Raw genomic sequence first — 10690 nt, 5'->3', positions numbered from 1 at the left:
CTTATTTGTTGCTTAATGCAACCCAAGAGATAATATTTATTTATCTGTTGCTTAAAGCAACCCAAGAGCTTCTGTAGGGAAACTAGGATACCTACAGCAATTTTTCGTTCCCAAGAGTATATTTCCTGCGAGTAGAAAGCAGAGGCTGTCTCAATAGAGCTGGTAATAATTATATGCGCATTTATTTGAACGGAAAATTGTATTCGGGAAATCGTGAACTCGTGACCGGAAAAATGTCGGGAATGCAGGTGCTAACCGACACATGAGCTCATGGCCTGCACTAGGACTAGACATTCATCATATGCATCTATGTGACATTGTTTGAGTGTGTATATTGTAATTGGTTTGCCTAAGTGGATAATTCTGTTTAATTGCTAATTGCTATACTTGATGTAATTGCTCTTGATTGTGTTTGAACCTCATTACCTGTGTTTGTATCTGATTGTTTGGATTGTGGTGATTGGATATTGATTGAGTTGTTTGGGCCGAGGCTGTGACTGGTACATTTGAGGTCTAGTTCTGTATAAATGGTAGCACGAATTGCGAATCACACTTTTCACAACACGTACCACTAACCAGCAAGTGCACTGGGTCGTCCAAGTAATACCTTACGTGAGTAAGGGTCGAATCCCACGGAGATTGTTGGTTTGAAGCAATCTATGGTTATCTTGTAAATCTTAGTCAGGAAGGCAATTATGTTTATCAATTGAATTGTGAGTAACCAGTAGAGCATAAATTAAAAGTTACTTGTTGTGCAGTAATGGAGAATATGTTGGAGTTTTGGAGATGCTTTGTCTTCTGAATCTCTGCTTTCCTCTGTCTTCTGATTCACGCACGCAAGTCCTCCTATGGCAAGCTGTGTGTTGGTGGATCACCGTTGTCAATGGCTACCTTCCATCCTTCCAGTGAAAACTACGCTCACGCGCTCTGTCACAGCACGGCTAATCACTGGTTGGTTCTCGATCCGGTTGGAATAGGATTTACTATCCTTTTGCATCTGTCACTAACGCCCAGCCTTTAGGAGTTTGAAGCTCGTCATAGTCATTCAATCCTTGAATCCTACTCGGAATACCACAGACAAGGTTTAGACTTTCCGGATTGTGCAAAGTATGGACTATTATATATTTCTGGAAAGCCCTGGATGTCTAATTTCCAATGCAATTGGAAGCGTGCCATTTCGAGTTCTGTAGCTCCAGAAAAGCCAATTTGAGTGCAGGGAGGTCAGAATCCAACAGCATTAGCAGTCCTTTTTCAGCCTGAATCAGATATTTGGTCAGCTCCTTCAATTTCAGCCAGAAAAATACCTGAAATTACAGAAAAACACACAACTCATAGTAAAGTCCAGAAATATGAATTTTTCCTAAAAACTACTAGAAATAGACTAAAAACTAACTAAAACATACTCTAAACTATATGAAATTATCCCCAAAAAGCGTATAAAATCTTCTGTAGGAAAACTAGGATACCTACAGCAATTTTTCGTTCCCAAGAGTATATTTCCTGCGAGTAGAAAGCAGAGGCTGTCTCAATAGAGCTGCTAATAATTATATGCGCATTTATTTGAACGGAAGATCGTATCTGGGAAATCGTGAACTCGTGACCGGATAAATGTCGGGAATGTAGGTGCTAACCGACACATGAGCTCATGGCCTGCACTAGGACTAGACATTCATCATATGCATCTATGTGACATTGTTTGAGTGTGTATATTGTAATTGGTTTGCCTAAGTGGATAATTCTGTTTAATTGCTAATTGCTATACTTGATGTAATTGCTCTTGATTGTGTTTGAACCTCATTATCTGTGTTTGTATCTGATTGTTTGGATTGTGGTGATTGGATGTTGATTGAGTTGTTTGGGCCCGAGGCCGTGACTGGTACATTTGAGGTCTAGTTCTGTATAAAGTATCTGACTGGTTCAGCATAGACTTAATGAACCCATGCTTGGAGCAGGATGATCATTTATACCGCGTAGGTAACTTCTTTTATGTTATGGTCTAGTAAAGTATGAAAAATCAAACTGGTTCAGCATAGACTTAATGAACCTATGCTTGGAACAGGTTGGTCATTCATATAATCTAGGAAACTTTTAAGAGTTTTATAAAGAAAATATGGGTCTAGGAGTTTGAATAATTAACTAATGATTTTAAAGAAGGTTAATTTTCTTTTAGATGTCTCTGAATGAAATTAACTATTAGCGCTTTATTCTTTACTTTCACAGCATTCTCGACCTCTACTTAGAACATGTGGTTTGGTTCTCACCCCCAAATTTTCTACCCTTTCAGTGACACAGGTTTGAAGATGCAATATGAAGCTGCAAGCGATTAGTAGGCTTTCTTTATGGTTTTAATTGCTTTCATAAAGTCCCCTCACTCTTGTCCTTTGAGGTTTTATTTTAACAGAGGGGTAGGTGTTGTATTTGGGTTTATATGACTTCTTATGTATAAGAATTACTATTAATAATACTTATGTGATTATTATTATTATTTACAATGTTTATCCTTGATACATGTCTTTAACGAATAAAAACAAAATTTTCTGGCATTTTCTTAAAACTAAAACGTGAAATCGATACAAAGGCTCAGTAATTAAGTAGTTAATATTAGAAAAGGTCACGTAACATTCTTTCTAGTAGAAATACCCTGACTTAAGCAAGGTATTTTGCTGGAAGGGATGTTACAATATGGTATCAGAGCAGTCCTTCTTGTAGAGCCTTGGGAGTGGACTGACTATGCTTCATTACATACTCTGAGTGTCTGTCTTGCTTTCTAACTTGTTCAGATGACAAGAGTTTATGTTTTATATGCATGACTGTCTGGTGATTAACGCTATTAGTTTACCATTGCATACCTCATGGTATCAAGTTTGGCCAATTTAATACCAATGATTTATGTATATGGAACACTAATGGGTTATCATAAACGAAATAGAAGTGATAGGTTAACGCGAATTACGAGGTTTTGGGGAAACGTTAGAAACTAAGTTCTAGAGACTAGTTCCGTTTCGACGTATGCTCTTTATTCGTGCTTAGCGTTATCTCTTTCTCTACTAATTGTAATGGAATTTCTAATTTTTGATCTCTTTCTGACTAACCTTGTATTATCATTCGTGCACGTCCTTGCTTGCCTCTGTATCTGGTTGTTGTTTGAATCTTTTGAAACATTTATCCCTTACCTTACAAACTCTATGCTCCTTGCTCTGAACACTGATTTATTTCGGTGCAATATACCATTTCTTGTAATTTCCTTCTTGAGTACTTGTTTCAGATTCTCTTCGAGAAAAATTTTAATTTACATCTTTTCTTACTTGACAGTATCCACAACCCTTGCTTAAATTTTGATGGGATTGTTTTTAATTCAGCCTAGACTTTCTTACATAAACTTTAAAACTTCTTTATGTAGTTTAATCTTGTTTATCTATGATATACCACTTATCTTTTATTGATTTATAGAAAATTTTGTTTCAGAATTTATTCTTTAAATAGAAGCTGATTTTCTGCCAACTTTACTATAATTTTATGGCTATCCTTACCTAATTATGTACTTAAATATCCTCCAAGATTTTTAAAGAAAATATTTTGCCCTTAACATCAAACAAGCTTTAATTTACAAACCATGCATGATTCGTTTTGATTTAAAAATTAAATCGATATAACATATTATTTATACTAAGTTTAGTACTTTGAAAAATGATAGATTTATATATTCTTTTGAAAAAGATAAACTAATTCCCTCTATTTCAAACTGAAGTTGTTCAAAATTGTTGTACTATTTTTCCTAATGATGTTCATATTGAAACTGTTTGATTCAAAATTTCTTCCTAAGCCTTGAATTAACTCCCTTTATGCTCCATTTCATTACTTATATATATCCTTGTTTGTTGACGATTTCACGTATTTCTTCAAAACCTTGCGAAATACCATCTTGTGCAATTACAAACTTGAGTATTCTTCTAATTTCTCGCATAAACCTTTCGTGCCGTTTGTCTTTCTCTTCTCATATTTCGTATTCCTTATATGCGCTAGTTCTTAGGGACACGATGCCGCTGGTACTAATCGAGACTGCCGAAGTTGCTGTTTTGACTCTGATGTAATTCATCCTTGTCCCTACTCACGGTTGTCCTCTGTTCTTCCTCTGCTTTTGATTTTCGCAGTTACCTAAATCTCTGCTGCCGTGGGTATTGCCGTAGGAGTCGTTGGGAACTAATGTTGGAGCTGCCCTTGATGATTTTGATGCTACTACGAAGGTTCGGAGCTGCTGTGTTGTTGCCGGAGGAATGGAACTCATAAAAAAAAATGTTATTGAGGCTGATGTTTGGTTTGATTGCGTTGTTAACGCGACATTGAGGTAGGGGGTTTCACTTAAATGATTTTAATTTTAGAATGCCCACAAAGTTTATTGAATAACTGCAAATAGATTTAATAGCTTTGAGTAATTGATTGATTATGTGAATATAGAATTGTGGCTGAAATTGTGACTCGAATTGTTGAGATTGTGATTTGGAATTGTTGATTAGTGATATTGAATGATTATGTGGATTGGGAATTGTTTGATGACCAATTGTTGAAAATTTCTGAATTTTAATAGATTATGTTGGATTTGTTGTCGTTGAGCTGTTATTTGATATATTGTAATATTAATGAACTTGGTTGGTGGTTGATTTGGAACTAATTTTGAGGGGTATTGAAGGGTTGGATATTGAATACTAAATGGTTTGCTGAAAATCAGATTCTCTTGAAATTAAACGGCAACTTTGAAAGTAATTTAATAATTCTTTAGTGATTGAAATGATAAGAATTTAAATGTTAGTAAATTATATTAAGTGTAATTGTGAAAATTCAATTTTGAAGGTTTCGTATCAATTATAGAATTAGTTATGATTTTTCAAAGTTGAACTCTAAAATCTGATTTTCTGCATAATTTTAAACGAAGTCAGAAAATTTGAAAAGCTATTACTAATTATGTAATGATCGGAATTGCATGAGACTAAGTCTGCGTTAAACTTAGGAATATAAGGAACTAAACTGGAAAATTTGAGACATTTTTGTTAACCATATAATTTATGGCAAATTTTTAAAGTTAGGTTGTTAAATCTGTCCTGCAGCAGAAAAGGTCAAACAGGGCAGCAACTTGTGTGTCTTGATGCAACTTCTACGAGCTGAGTTTTGGAGTGAAACTAATTTTTTTATCAAATTTGATTAATTTGGTTTATTGATCTAAAACTTCAGAATTTTAGGAGTTAAAGATTGGGAGTTGTGAATTTTTGAATATTGGTGGTCAAAGCTGAAAAGAAACAGATTTCAGCAAGCTATGCATCAACTTCCAATGCTTGTAACTCTTAGAATTAAATAGAAATTGGGTTTCAACCAAGATAAACTTGTTTCTGGATGATTTAGGAGTTTCCAAACCAAAATTTAGCTTAATTGGAGTTTTGTAGTAAGAGTTATTCAAATTGGAAAGTACTAAGCTTGTTGGTTTCTAAAACAGATTCTGACTTATTTTTACTTAACTTTCAGGTTATGTAACTTCTTCATTAAAAATGGTATTAACTCAAAACCAATTGAGAAAGAAACCTGGATGAGTAAATTTGAAGTATATTAATTTTTAAAGTCATTGGATTTAACTTGGATTTTATATTGAATTTTGAATATCACATGCTGCTGCTATTTTTCTGGTTTTACGCATTGCAGAGTAGTCACGGTTTTTCCTTTATTCCTAATGCTAGAGAAACTAGAAAATTATGATCTTTGATTTGTTAGAAATCTTATTTCAAGATGAATGCCTGGACATAAAGTTTGTGCAATTCCGAGTTTATTTGCTATATTAAAAACAGAAAAGAAGATAGAGAGAATGTCTGAGTGAGAGTTATGAGTTCAAAAAATTAAAGATGAACCTTAGCGTCATAGGGCTGATTCAATGTTGGAATTTGTTTGATTCTGAATTGATTTGATATTGGAGAGGTTGAAAAGAGTTTGGTAAATTGTTTGGTTGGGACCTGTAAGGGTGACTAAGTCCTATTTTTAAAGGAGATTATGTCCAAATTTTTATAAAAGTATAAGAACTTAATCAAAATCAATATTTAAGGCTTATTTAATGATAATAACTTCAATGATTCTTTAAAAAAAAGATTATTTGGTATACGAGATTGTTGGCAAGGGCATGAGTCTTGTCCCGCTTGCGTATTTGCAATTATGAAAGAAAAAAGAAAGAGTAAAGTACTTATTGTATGATTATCTGTTGCTTGAGGCAGCCCAAGAGATATTAGTTTATTTGTTTGTTGCTTGAAGCAACCCAAGAGATGTTTGTTTGTTGCTTGAGGCAACGCAAGAGATATTGTTTGCTTATTTGTTGCTTAATGCAACCCAAGAGATAATATTTATTTATCTGTTGCTTAAAGCAACCCAAGTTATATGCACATTTATTTGAACGGAAAATCGTATTCGGGAAATCGTGAACTCGTGACTGGATAAATGTCGGGAATGCAGGTGCTAACCGACACATGAGCTCATGGCTTGCACTAGGACTAGACATTCATCATATTCATCTATGTGACATTGTTTGGGTGTGTATATTGTAATTGGTTTGCCTAAGTGAATAATTCTGTTTAATTGCTAATTACTATACTTGATGTAATTGCTCTTGATTGTGTTTGAACCTCATTACCTATGTTTGTAACTGATTGTTTGGATTGTGGTGATTAGGTGTTGATTGAGTTGTTTGGGCCCGAGGCCATGACTGGTATGTTTGAGGTCTAATTCTGTATAAAGTATCTAACTGGTTCAGCATAGCCTTAATGAACCTATGCTTGGAGCGGGATGATCATTTATACCGCGTAGATAACTTCTTTTATGTTATGGTCTAGTAAAGTATGAAAAATCAAACTGGTTCAGCATAGACTTAATGAACCTATGCTTGGAATAGGTTAGTCATTCATATAGTGTAGGAAACTTTTAAGAGTTTTATAAAGAAAATATGCTTCTAGGATTTTGAATAATTAACTAATGCTTTTAAAGAAGGTTAATTTTCTTTCAGATGTCTCTGAATGAAATTAACTATTTGCACTTTATTCTTTACTTTCACGGCATTCTCGACCTCTACTGAGAACATGTCGTTTGGTTCTCACCCCCAAATTTTCCACCCTTTCAGTGACACAGGTTTGAAGATGCAATATGAAGCTGCAAGCGATTAGTAGGCTTTCTTTATGGTTTTAATTGCTTTCATAGAGTCCCCTCTCTCTTGTCCTTTGAGGTTTTATTTTAACAGAGGGGTAGGTGTTGTATTTGGGTTTATATGACTTCTTATGTATAAGAATTACTATTAATAATACTCATGTCTTTAACGAATAAAAACAAAATTTTCTGTCATTTTCTTAAAACCGAAACGCGAAATCGATACAAAGGCTCAGTAATTAAGTAGTTAATATTAGAAAAGGTCACGTAATGTTCTTTCCAGTAGAAATACCTTGAATTAAGCAAGGTATTTTGCTGGAAGGGATGTTACATACTCATCGCTATGCTCTTCTCCTTTGATTCTTCATGCTTCTTCACTTGAATGCTCCTCTTCCATTCTCTCCAAGCCATTCCTACCTTATACATCTGAAATCACTCACAAACAATATCAAGGTATCGAATGGAAGGCAAATGGAATAAAATTAATCAAATTAGGCACAAATTAGGAGGAAAGTTCAAAAGCATGCTATTTAAGGGAATAAGTGCAAGTTTATATGATGAAATCCATTCAATTTCAACCAAAAATCATCATCAAATATGGATTCATCCATTCCCCCACACTTAAACACTAGCATGTCCTCATGCTGAACACACTCAAAGGAGATAGATGAAGGGAAAAATGATTTATTCTATGTACTACCTAATTGTATGCAACTATCCTAAAGGTTACTACCAATATGTTCTATGCAAGGAGTTGGCAAAACAAACCATGAAATTTCAATCCATCACAAGAAAGCTTTAGGGCCAATGCAAAGAGTTTATGCAATAAAATCAATGTCCAAAGAATTGAATTGAAATTTTCAAAACTAATCAACAAACAACTTGCAAGAAGATACAACATGAGATGCAAGAACATAGAATTGAGTGATCGAACCCCTCACCGGATGTGTATTCACTCAATTCGCTGAGTGTTTAGGGATTAATCACTCAATTCTCCTTTAATCATGCTTTTCAAAGATTTGCAAGTTATCTAACAATCAACTAGTATTTGATGCATGAAAAATAAATATCATGAGGTCTTTAGAGGGTTGTAATGGGGCCAGGGTTTAGGTAGGATAAATATGGTTAAGTGGACTTAACGAATTAGTTCTTTGATTAGCTTAAGTATCCACCTAATCCCATATCACCTATATACTCATAACAATGCAACCTATCTACCCATTTTTCTCCTATCTCACTCTACTCATGCACTTTCTTTTCGAAACATGAACATATGCATCCTTTATTTCAACTTTTTATTTCACATTCTATTATGCACAAGTTTGTTTTCTTTCTCGTTGTTTTTTTTTTAAATTATTTCTTGTCTTTGTTAGCACAAGATATGCATATGACTTAAAACAATGAATGCATGAGCATTACCCAATTGCCAATTTTTTTTTTTACAATGAGTTCCATGCCTCTATCACCAATGCTTTCCAATAATTCCCCCTATACTTATAATATACACACTAATCCACCCAAGCTAATCAAAGAGTAATTCAGGGACATCGATGGCTTTTTGCTTAAGGGAGAGTAATGTGCTAAAATCATAACAAAAGGGGATTACAGGCTCAACAGAGGTTCACAAAGGTGAATGCAAGGGTTGGCCATATAGGTTGGTGAGTTCAACATTAAAGATGGCCTCAATCATGCTAAATACATCCAAACAACAAATACAAGACATAAAGAATCATGCAAATCAATGATCACAATAAAAAAGGAGTATAATCACACAAGAACAAACATTATGGTTGAAAAGTGCAACCATATATTAGAGCTCAAATCTCACAAGGTATGTTGTTCTAGCTCTTTTCTATGTTCTACAAACATAATACTTCAAGCAAGTTGAAAAACACAAGATTTTTCTTCAATTCAATCAATGGTACGTCCTATGAAAGATTTGATGGAAGTTCCTTGGTGTTTCACCAAACTTATTCACTCTATCATGCAACATGCACACATTAACTACCATATAACTATGAACAATAAAGAGATATGTACAAACAAACCAACCAAGATGCAATAGAAATAAAGCTACTAAAAATGAAGAAAAAGAACTAAAAGAGTATTGTAAAGTGTTTTGAGAAAAGAATTTTACCCCCATGCAGTCATCGATCCTCCCCCACACTTAGTTTGTACACGGTCCTCCGTGCATACTTACGATCCGAGAGAAAAATAACTTCAGGGGTCCACCTTCAGCCAGTGGTCTCGAAAATGGGTTGGTTACCTTCATCATGCTCCTCCCTAATTAGCTTGGATGAAGCCTCAAGAATTAGGCCACGGTCTCTTCCTTCTAGCTTTGCTGCTATCCACTTGAAACGTTTGTGCTCAAGGTGCTCCATGTGGTGGATATCGTGCAAGATGTCTTGGAATAATTCTGAAAGTGGCCAGAGAAACGGTAAAGAGTTGATGAGGTTGGTGGACTCGATGGTGGTGCTGTGGGTGCCTTCCTTTTGGAGGGTGTCTTATTTTTGATGATCTATCCAATTCTCCCCTCGGAATGAACTTGTTGCCTCTTGAACTCTCGAACATGACGTCCGTCGATTGCCTCTCTACCCCCGCTACTATTGCTAAACGCATCACCATCGATGGAAATAGAATGTTGATCTTTTTCTTCTAAATGAGTTTCCAAATCGATTTGCGCATCGAAGGTACAATGATTATGTTCTTTCCTTCCATAATAGCCGAAAGTAGCAAAGCAGTTCAAAATCTGACATTGGTAGCATGGGTGCTCGGAATGATGTAGTCCGCCACAATCTGATGCCATATACGCGCCTCGGCGTTCAAATCGGAGTAAGCGATACCAGTGGAAACAGATTTTCTCCCTTTGTTATACTCCCAAGATGCACCAGGACGGCCAATTCTCTTATGAATAGCCTCTAGAGCCTTGTTGGAAGTGTCCAACATCTTTCCCTGGAGGAATACCGACTCCTCTTCCCAAGCTTGGTAGTTCACATAGAATTCCTGCACCATGGATTCATTAACTTCAATGAGTTTTTGCTCAAGATATCCCCAATGAAGTGAGGCAATCCTTTCATGAATAATCGCCTTGTACTTGCTTGGAACCTTCCGTGTCCGCTCCCAATGAATTGTTCTTTTCTCAATTGCTTCATATTGGAAGTCGACTCTTCGGTTAACCAAGGTACTTGGTTTCGCACCTTGGCGATCCAACCAAATATTAGGAGGGTGAATTGTTGGTTGCACAACCGGTGATGTAACTGGTGTTTTACCTTTCTTTCACATCCTAAAAATGAAAACAAAAGATTTTCGAGATCATAGGGCAACAAGAAAACAAAATTACTGAGGAAGCACTAATAAGGTTAAAAGAAGCTATTAAAAATAGTGTGATTTACAAGAAAGACAATATGTATATTCCAATGTATGATGAACTGATAAATTTTGATGAACTATGTTTTTGTTATTGGTAAATGGTGTTGAATACTGAGATTGAGATTGAATGATGCTAATTATGATTATTGGTAAT

The 10690-nt window shown here is 35.2% G+C and overlaps 1 long non-coding RNA gene across 1 annotated transcript; it reads left to right on the top strand.

Annotated features, from left to right (window-relative positions):
• On the top strand, positions 4045-7324 carry LOC110271124. The gene is made up of 2 exons (XR_002361285.1): positions 4045-4345; positions 7145-7324. It is a non-coding gene; the product is annotated as an uncharacterized LOC110271124 (long non-coding RNA).

This window comes from Arachis ipaensis, chromosome B04 (assembly GCF_000816755.2).
Source record: "Arachis ipaensis cultivar K30076 chromosome B04, Araip1.1, whole genome shotgun sequence".
In the NCBI taxonomy this organism is placed as follows: domain Eukaryota; kingdom Viridiplantae; phylum Streptophyta; class Magnoliopsida; order Fabales; family Fabaceae; genus Arachis; species Arachis ipaensis.
The sequence above is the reverse complement of the archived record's forward strand: the minus strand, read 5'-3'. Positions and strand labels throughout refer to the sequence as shown.